Here is a 10,687-nt window from a genome sequence, read left to right as displayed (position 1 = left end):
GACCAGACACAGTGTGTTGGCGTTACCTTACCTTTTCAAATATCAGGTGAAAATGCTATTGGTAAGAATGATGAACACTAACATATATATCAATAGATGAGATAAAGAAGAGCCAGCCTTACAAGGGTACACAAAATGTTGAAACCATTTGACTGCAGTATAGTCGAATTAATAAAATTTGTCCGTTTAGTATTTTTGCACCGATTCCTTGCAGTTAATTATTGATGTATAGCTGTCCTGATACCTTGTTATATAAAACAAACCCAATGTTCTACGATTGCCCTACTACTGAGATAATGGGAGCGGTGGCACAAGTCTGGGAATTTTCAACCCGGTAGTTCCTTTCTAATTCACATCCTTCTTGTTCTTATGAAATAAAAACAATAAAAATCTGTTTACCATACATAAAACTACTTTAAATACCTTAAATACCTTGATTACCTTTAAATAATTGGATTTTTGGCAAAATACTGAAAATGAGTGATTGCATTAAACTTTCTCAAGGTTATTACCTGAAATGAGATTCCCTCTGTAGTGCAACAGGAACTCTCCTTTCTCCCGGGTGACTGTTGCAAACATACCCCGACCTGAAGAGAATAGCAATAATAAAGATACTGTCAGCAGTTCATAGTAATTAATAGGTATTACCACAAAAGCATGCTTTGAATATTGCTCAACTAGAAATCCTGAAATTTGTTCTTGAAATATTTCAATTGTAGATTAGGTATTTGTCAAAGGGTAAATTATTCTTTTCTTAAACTTGAATGGTAATTGCAAAGTTCTTTGTGTCAATGTCATCTACTGACTTTTACCAAAGACAGAAAACAATGTTGATTCCTATATATACATATATATGATATAATTAGTACCTTTGTACGAGCTTATAAATTTCTCTTCAAAGCCATACTCATCGGTACATTCCAGAATATGCTCCCGAGCTACATCCTCTGGTTTCTTTCTCTTCTGTCTCTATGAAATTGCAGGAATAAACACTTGTTTTTATTAACGGAGATGCATGAGCAAGAGACATAAGAGAGATGCATGAGCAGACAGACATAGACATAATGTAACATAACCCTACATGAAATAACTGTTAACAACATAAATGGTACATTATATGTATGTGCTTAGCTAAAGCAAGAAATTGATGCTTTTACTTCAGATATTTAAGTTATTTGAGTTTAAGTTATTACTGTTGCTAAAAACTGCTAAAGAAAAAAGCCCACTCACCGCACGCTTGTCCGCCATTTTTGAGAGATGCATGAGCAGACAGACATAGACTGTTACTGTTAGACATAATGTAACATGAACCTACATGAAATAACTGCTAACAACATAAATGGTACATTATATGTATGTGCTAAAGCAAGAAATTGATGTTTTTACCTCAGATATTTAAATTATTTGAGTTTAAGTTATTACTGTTGCTAAAAACTGCTAAAGAAAAACCACTCACCACCACAACACGCTTGTCAGCCATTTTTGTCGTGCATAATACACTCTTTCGATCACCGCGTTGCGGGATATTATATAAACAGCTAGCAGACAGCGTTCATGATGCGTGCCGCCATCTGTTGTTACTTTTTTTTTTTGCGTTGCGGGTCACTCGCAAATATTTTACAGTGGGACATTTCCATCAATGATACCCGAAAAAAATTTTCCTCACGAATTGAGACATCCTGACGCATTTAAACGTGGGTGGTTTATGGGACATTATATCGGTGTCCCATAAACCGTCCAGTATCCCACAACGTGAGTCTTATGCACACATAGTAGCCCATAAACCACTTTTTCTTTAGGCAGTTTTTAGCAACAGTAATAACCTTAAAACTCAAATAACTTTAAATATTGAAGTAAAAGCATCATTTCTTGCTTTAGCTAAGCAATACATATATGTAGCCATTTATGTTGTTAACAGTTATTCATGTAGGGTTAATGTTACATGATGTGTATGTCTGTCTGCTATGCATCCTCTTATGTCTCTTTGCTCATGAGCATCTCGCGTTAATAAAAACTAAGTGTTTATTCCTTGCAATTTAGTAGAGACAGAAAGAAGAAACCGAGAGGAGTAGCTTCGGAGGCATATTCTGGAATGTACGGTATATGCTTTGAAGAAATTATAACTCGTACAAAGGTGACTAATATATCATATGATATGTATATATAGAATCACATTGTTTTTCTGTCTTTGGTAAAAGTACATAGATGACATCTGAACAAAGAACTTTGCAATTACATTCAAAGTTTAAGAAAGAATAATTTACCCTTGACAACTACATAATCTACAATTGAATCATTCAAGAACAAATTTCAAGATTCTATTGAGTCTAATATTCAAAGCATGCTTTGTGTGGTAATACCTATTAATTAAATATGAACTGCTGACAGTATCTTAGTATTGCTATTCTCTCAAGGTCCGGTAATGTTTCAACAGTCACCCGGGAGAAAGAGATGTCCTGTTGCACTACAAGAAGGGAATCTCATTTCAGGTAATAACTTAGAGAAAGTTTAATGCAATCACTCATTTCAGTATATGATTGGCCACAAATCGCATTTATTATAAAGTAATACAAGGTATTTAAGAGTATTTAAAGTAGTTTTATGTATGGAAACATTTTATTGTTTTTTTTCATAAGAACAGAGAAGGATGGTGAAATTAGAAAGGACTACCCCAGGCAAGTTGTGGCAGTTACCTCCTACTTTTCCAATATCAGTGGAAAATGCTATTGGTAGAAAAGACACTAACATTATATATCTAAGAGCGAGATAAAGGCAGCATCCCAAGGGTCAAATGCTGAAACATGCTGCAGTATTAGCGAATTAATAAACTTTCCTGCCGTTTACTTTTGACGATCTTTGCAGTATTATTGATTATACTGTCTACTTGTTCATATAAAAAAACGATATGTTTCCTACCGATGTCCCTACGCTAGATAATGAGCGGTGAAATCTGGTATTTTCACCGCACCGATCGAGATCATGTTTACTGCCGTCCGTTCACTCGAAGTGTTTCCAGTGTGTTGGGCTTCCGTGCCGCTGTGTAGCGCCATAGGGCGTGACTCAGAATACTACCAGAGTTTCACTATACATCCAGCGTGGAGTGGGCGTGAAGGTGGGCACGGTGGGGGTCATCACTATGGCAATCATAAGCCACGACGTCATTACGGACACGCGAGGTTTCTAAGTTATAACACTTCGAGTGATGAACGCGTAAACACTGATCTGCGAGTCGGGTTTCGTTTGAAAATACGAAGATTTACCGCTGCGATTATCTCAGCGTAGGGCATCGTCGCGACAAGGGTTTGTTTATATGAACAGGTAAGACAGCTAATCATAATACGACTGGGCAAGATCGTCAAACATAAAACCGGGAAAAGTTTATAATGTCGACTAATACCTGCAGACATGGTGTTCAGCATTTTAAGCCCGTTGTTACGCTCTCGGTCTTCTTATCGCTCTTGATTATTGAACAGAATTCTGTCTGAATACCTTCGTTTACATAAAAGTGACAGTGTGTAGTCAAATATATTCATACCTGACATTGTGTTTACTATGTAAAGTATCAAGCATTTTATCATGGAAAGCCCACACTGTAAAGTGTCTATTCTCTGATGCAATAGTAAGGCCATGCAATAGTTCAAATTTTTGTAATAATCTATAATATGTATATAGGTGTATGACTATATGTGGGGCAAGCTTTATTATGAGTGTGAAACTATGTATCTTACTATTAAAAAATTAAGCTAAGTTTTTCTTCTGGAGTCTGCTTGAAATGAAAATCAAATGCAACCTAATCAACCTTATAATAATCAAATGTATGAAACATTTCAGTGTGGATGCCAACTGACTCACGTCAATTGGATTCCGATCAGGACGTATGGTGAATGATGAAGTGAATCTCCCAATGCAACAATGCGGTAATACTGTGCATGGGTCCACATTCGTGTCTTTTCGTAAAAATGTGCGTCTTCCCTCGGGAACAGAAAAACATTCAACTATGGATGAGGGGACAGGGATGTACTGGGGAAAGGTAGATTTAAATATATTAGTATGTGAATCTTCTATCGCCTGATTGTCCATTGAACATTAAAATCTGGAACGAGACTCTCCTTCTGAAAGAATTATATGTTATTTCGTTAATTGTAAGCACAAATCGTCCTTGGCATTGTATTAGCATGCTAACTTACAGAACCGCCAGTGTTCTTTGATCTCTTTGTTTATTTCTCAGATGAGTCAAATTCCTGCATCCATCTCGAGTAAGTGTGATAGCTAGTTACGGCAGTGCTGGGTTTCCAGTTTTTAATTTATCTTTTCGCTTTGTCAGTCGTTTTGGAAGTTCAATTGCAGTTTCCAAAGAAAGGAAAGTCAGTATGTTAAGAGCTATATAGGCTTAGCTGTTTGATAACTGTCATATGTGAGGACCATACATCAGTATATCGCATGCTAGTGATATCATTCAACAAAGATATTATATTGCAAAAACTCAATCTGAACAAGCAGTTGTGGCAATCAAGATTTGAGTTTTAATTAGACACAACATTCTCTGAAGAGTGCTTGTGGGAAGCAATATAGGCAATCTAGTATTTATACATCCTTCAGACTCAACATATATGTAAAATCGTTGCAATGTGTCCCAGTTCAGAAATTGAAGCCTGGATACATGGAGGCTAACACTTTTATTTCTTTGAGAACTTATACTTGCAAGTAATCATTGTAAAGCCCATTGGCAATTATTTGCTATTTTTGATACCCAAATAAATTAATAACAGACATAGGCGAAGCCGTCAGGACCTGTGACATACGAAGAAAAGGATGCAGATCTCAAAAGAATGGTAAGAGAGGAAACTACTCATACATTTATTATTTGTCATCAAGCTTAGCTTATAGCGTCCTGCTTCATAGTTATATGAGTGTAAGTGATTTGTTGCATCTTCGTTACCCATACGTTAAGTTACTAAGATATGTTGTTCCTTGGTCAGTGTTAACAAGCTAAGAATAATCGATCATTCACCTCGTTCATTCTAATCATATTTGTGCGCAATAGGGTAGAAAGCTCACTCACAGTGCGTGTCCTGACCTGAAATTAGACAGTCTACTTATATAAGATATTGATTGTCTTGTGGACACCGTTCTGGATGTCCACAAAGACATGTGTATCAATATCCTGAGCAAGCATACATCAACAAAGGCTGCTTTGATGCAAGTATTTTAACAGGATATAAAGGAAATCACCATTCATTCATTCTAATAATTTGTATGTATGAAGGATGATGTAGTCGATGTGTCAAATGGGGAGAAAGCCCACTCACAAGGCTGGCCGTGTCCTACATAAAATTATACAGAGTCTTATACTTGTATGTAATTAGTTGCATTGCCTTGTGGAACTGTTCTGCATGTCGCCACAAGACATTACTATCATATACTGAGCAAGCATACCATTCAACAAAGCTGCTGATGCAAGTGTTAACAGGATATTAAAGAAAATCCACCATCGTCATTTCTAATAATATTGTATGTATCAAGGGATGTGGTAGCCGGATGTACCAAATAGGTAGAAACTCACTCACCAGCTGGGCGTGTCCTGACACTAAAATTATAGTCTACTGTATATAGATTAGTTGCATTGTCTTTGTGGGACACTGTTCTGGCTGCCTGATGGCAAGTGTTAACAGGATATTAAAGGAAATCCACCATCATTCATTCTAATCATATAGAAAGTGTCCTGCTTCTCCAGTCTTTCGTGTAGTCTCTGCTCTAACTCTTTGAACATTGCCGGGGTAACCCTCAAAAGTTCGTGAATGCTTCTTGCGTCTCGTCTTCCAGCTCTTCATCAGTTGGTCAAATGTCCCTGCTTTCCTCCGGCAGATCCAGACCGCACCCAACAACTTCGAGGGACATTTCGTCGATGCCAGCTAAAGGAGCAGTTCCCTGCTCACAATCATCATTCGCCTTCTTCTTCCAGCTGAATCAAAAGCTTAAGCTTTGCAGGGCAGAGCTCTGTTGCAAGACCATTGATTCAACGATTAATTTTCTTTGTTTATGTGTAACTTCGCAAAAGCTTTTAGATGGTTTATGCCCCGTCGCAAAATGACCAGTTTTATATACGGACGCAGCCGGAGCGAGCTGGTAGCTTCAGAGCGAGTGGACCAACAGTACGAAGCGGCAGTCGAGGCTAAAGCAGCGAATACGACGAGTGAGACGCAACAATACAGCTGATGCGAGCGCTAGCGAGCGGCAAAGAACGAGTTCCATACGCAATGTGGCGGGAGCACACTGCGTATTGAATCGTACTGCTTCGAGCAACAGCGAGCCGATAGCAACCGTAGGCAGTCTCTATACGAGCGCATACGAGCTACATACGAAGCATCCATAAGCAATAGTGTGACTGCCAACTTAAAAATCGCGCTGCTTATTGCTGGGTAAGGCTGCGTATTGATATACCCCGCCTAGCGCAGCAATACGGGCACAACATATGCAAAGGTGTGACCGAGGCATTAGGTAAATTAATTGTTGTATCGACTAGAGGCTTTTCACCTTCGAGACCTGCTGCACATATGGGTACCATCTACCACGAAAATCACCTGTCTCCCTCGCATTTCAAAGGCCTATAACAACTGCTGTTTTCAATTAGCCTCAATAGCTAATTATAAAATGGTGGTTAGTGAAAAATGACGCCTGCAGAGGCTTTAATACGTTCTCTTTCTACTGTTAAATGATCTATAACGTTATACTTCATGAAATTCCATTAACATTTTCTTAACATATATTGCAATGTTTCGTCATTAAGTCCATCATAGGTGGGCTACAGTGTCACTTTAACCACAACCCACATATATATATACATATCTATACATACATGTACACAAATATACATACATTTATAATTACCATACAGGCCATATGCGTTCATGTCTGTTCCCACCTGTATATATACTGTGTAATATGGTAATTTCGCTATTACTTGTCTCCAGGTCAGTGTGCATACGTCGGAGCATCGCCCGACTGTATGTAGCACGTGAATCGGTAGTGTTAGCTATGTTATTCTCTTGCGTTGTGTTATTAAATTGTTCAGCCTTGTCATCGTGCTTGCGCCGTGAAGGCTTGAGCGAGATGTCAGTAATGTCTGCGTTGTGCATGCGTCGTGGGGATGGTACATCAATATCAAACACAACTCGCTGCTGAAGTGTTTCCACCATAGTAATTTATTGTCGGCCACAGTACAATCGTGCCGAGAGTCCAGATAAAATTGTTACCCAATACATATATAATTTTTGCCGTCTGTCGTCCTCAGTCTCTGAGTCCGTCAGTCAGTCTTTCAGTCGTCTGTCTTCGTCCTTTCAACCTCGTCGGTATGCGTGCGTACACAGCGAGAGACTACACAACCAACACCAACCGCCTTCCTCTTCCCAGGCATCGTATTCTACAACTGCCCGTGTACGTCATCTTATTCCTTGCATGATGCAAGACCATTCAGTCTGCACGGGCTTAGCCTGTCACAAGGTGTAGGGTTAACCGTGTAATATTGAAATCGACTTTACCAATTCACGTTCTACTCACATGTAGATTTTACATGCGCACTTCCTGTATTGTAAGAGCTTCCTGCTGTATCTTTGCTGGGTGCTATATCACCAGAGCTTACAACGACTACCGTCAGTGATGTGCGCATGGTACACTGGTATCCCGTAGAGCCGCGGGTGTAAACATAACCGGCCCCGCGGCCGGATCCGGCGCGAATGTTTGATCAGGCCCGAGCGACCATGTAGACGCATAAATTCTGGTATGTCAAAAAAAAAAAAGCTTACAACGACTACCGTCAGTGATGTGCATGTGTACACGGTATCCCGTAGAGCTTACAACGACTACGTCCATGGTGTATAGAGCAACCAGCAAAGATACTGCAGCAGCAAGCAGGGTGATATATCACCAGGTATGTACTTGGTATATCACCAGATATGTACTTGGTATATTCCAGTATTACCAGGTAGGGCCTATGTACTTGGTTAATCACGGTATTTACTTGTGATTATATGATGTCGCCTATAGTGTGAAGAAACGACAAAAGCATTAGTATGGTGTGGTAGTTTTGTAATGTGCTTTTAATAATTTCAATTATGTGTCGTGCTGGAATGTGGACAACCTATTACCTATGGCATTTTAAACTCGAGTGTTATGCTAAACAAATGTTTACTAATTGAAAACGAACTACAGTGACAACAAGATGGGTGCTGCAATTGCATGATAATAGGGCGCGAATGATAAAGTGCTTTGGATGTCTGCGCGTTTTCTATATCACTGACCGTTTCGACAAGATATGCTCGTGTAAGCCCGGCGTATCAGAATACAGTCTACGCCAGTTTCCCCTCGCAAAGTCGACAGGACTATAAGGAGTTTCATACACCCTAATGGATCGTGTTTTTATTACTGTTACAGCGGTCGGTTCATGTCAGCGAGTATGTCGATATCAAAAAAAAAATTTGTTTCTGGTGCGTTATTTAGTTATGGTGAACTGTTTCGTTAATCGTTCATCGTTAAATGTTGTATGGTTTATGTTTGGCTGTGTTTTGGACTACACTTGTGCCCTCAGCACGAAGTAAATTGCGTGGGAGTAGTGTAACACCGCCAGTCTAATATGTAAGGGCCTTTATATGTGAGTAGTAATTACAGAATTAAGAAAATAAAATGGTAGGTAAGGAGCCAACACCCGATAACGTGTCGATGTTTGTTTGAAACACGGGGTGGTAAGCTCTTACAATACGAGGAAGTGCGCATTAAAATTTACACCGTGAGTAGAACGTGAATTGTAAAGTCGATTTACATGCCACTTCCTGTATTGTAAGAGCTCCACCGGTGTTCTCCAACAAACATCCGACCGTTATCCGGGGTTGTTGGCTCCTTACACTTACATTTTAGTGTTTCTGTAATTCTGTATTACTTACTCACATATACAGCCTTTACATATTAACTGGCGGTGTTACACTACCCCACCGCAAATTAATTTTCGTGCCTTGATCGGCACAAAGTGTAGTTCCCAACACAGCAAACATATAAACATACAACATTTTAACATGACGATTAACGAACAGTTCACCATAACTAAATAACGACATGCAACAATTTGTTTTTCATATGACATCTGCTTAAATGAACCCGCCGCTGTAACAGTAATAAACAACGACCCTATTAGGTGTATGAAAACTCCTATATCGCCTCGTAAACTTGGCAGAAAATGGGCGTAGACGATTTCTGATCGCCGGGTTTACACAGCAATATTGTCGAATTACGTAGTGAGCGTTTAATGAAAACGCGCAGACATCCAACACATTTATGCATTCGCAGCCCCTATTTATCATGCCAATTGAGCAACCATCTTTGTTAGTCACTGTAGTCGTTTCAATTAGGCCAAAGCATTTGTTTAGGCATAACACTCGAGTTTAACATCATAGTAATAGGTGTCCACATTCAGCACGACCACATAATTGAAATTATAAAAGCACATTACACAAACTACACACATACTAATGCTTTTGTCGTTTCTTCACACTATAGCGACATCATATAAATAAAATAATCCCGGTGATATATACCAAGTACTAGGCCCTACCTGTATACGAATATACCAATACATATCTGGTGATATACCAAGTACATTACCTGGTGAATATCACCCTGTGCTGCTGCAGTATCTTTGCTGTTCTCTCTACACCATGGACGTCGTCGTTTGTAAGCTTACGGGAATACCTGTACCCATCACATCACTGACGGTAGTGTTGTAAGCTTTTTTTTTTTTTGACATACTCAGAGATTTATGGCTCTACATGTCGGGGGCCTGATCAATCATCTCGGGGGGCCGATCCGGCCGCTGGCGGCCGGTATGTTGACACCCCTGCCTACGATACGTGTGTACACATGCCATCACTGACGGTAGTCGTTGTAAGCTCTGTGAAAGCACCAGCAAAGATCAGCAGGAAGCTCTTACAATACGGAAGTGGCGCATGTAAAATCTACTAATTGAGTAGAGTGAATTGGTACAGTCGATTTCAATATTTACACGGTTAACCTACCTTAGTGACAGCTAAGCAGCGTGCAGACTGAATGGTCTTGCACATCAGGAAATAAGATGACGTACCGGCAGTTGTATAAATACGACTGCTCGGAAGAGGAAGTTGGCTCGTTGTTTGTCGTTCTCTCGCGGTAGCACCATACCGACGAGGTTGAAGAAAGACAGACGGCCTGAAGACTGACTGACGGACTCAGAGCTGACGGACGGAACAGACGGAAGAAATATATATTATGGAACGCATTATCGGACGCTCGCCACGATTGAGTACTGTGCCGACAATAAATTACTATGCGTGGAAAACCCTTCACCCCATCGAGTTGTGTTGATCATTGATTTACCGTCCAGCCACGACGCTGCCAAATCGCAGAACATTACTGACATCTCTTCAAGCTTCACCGCAGCCAGCGATACAAGCTGAACACTTTTACAACACAAACGCAGAAGAATAACATAGCTAACCTACGATCGTGCCTACATACAGTCGGGCATCTCCGACGTATCACACTGAACTGAGACAAGTAATAGCGAAATTACATATATACACATATATATACAGTGTGGGAACAGAATGAAACGCTATGGACGTAAATATATAAATGTATGTATATATGTGTACATGTATGTATA

The sequence above is a fragment of the Priapulus caudatus genome, unplaced genomic scaffold, assembly GCF_000485595.1.
Source record: "Priapulus caudatus unplaced genomic scaffold, Priapulus_caudatus-5.0.1 Scaffold466, whole genome shotgun sequence".
In the NCBI taxonomy this organism is placed as follows: Eukaryota; Metazoa; Priapulida; class Priapulimorpha; order Priapulimorphida; family Priapulidae; genus Priapulus; species Priapulus caudatus.
This window is presented reverse-complemented; position numbering follows the sequence as displayed.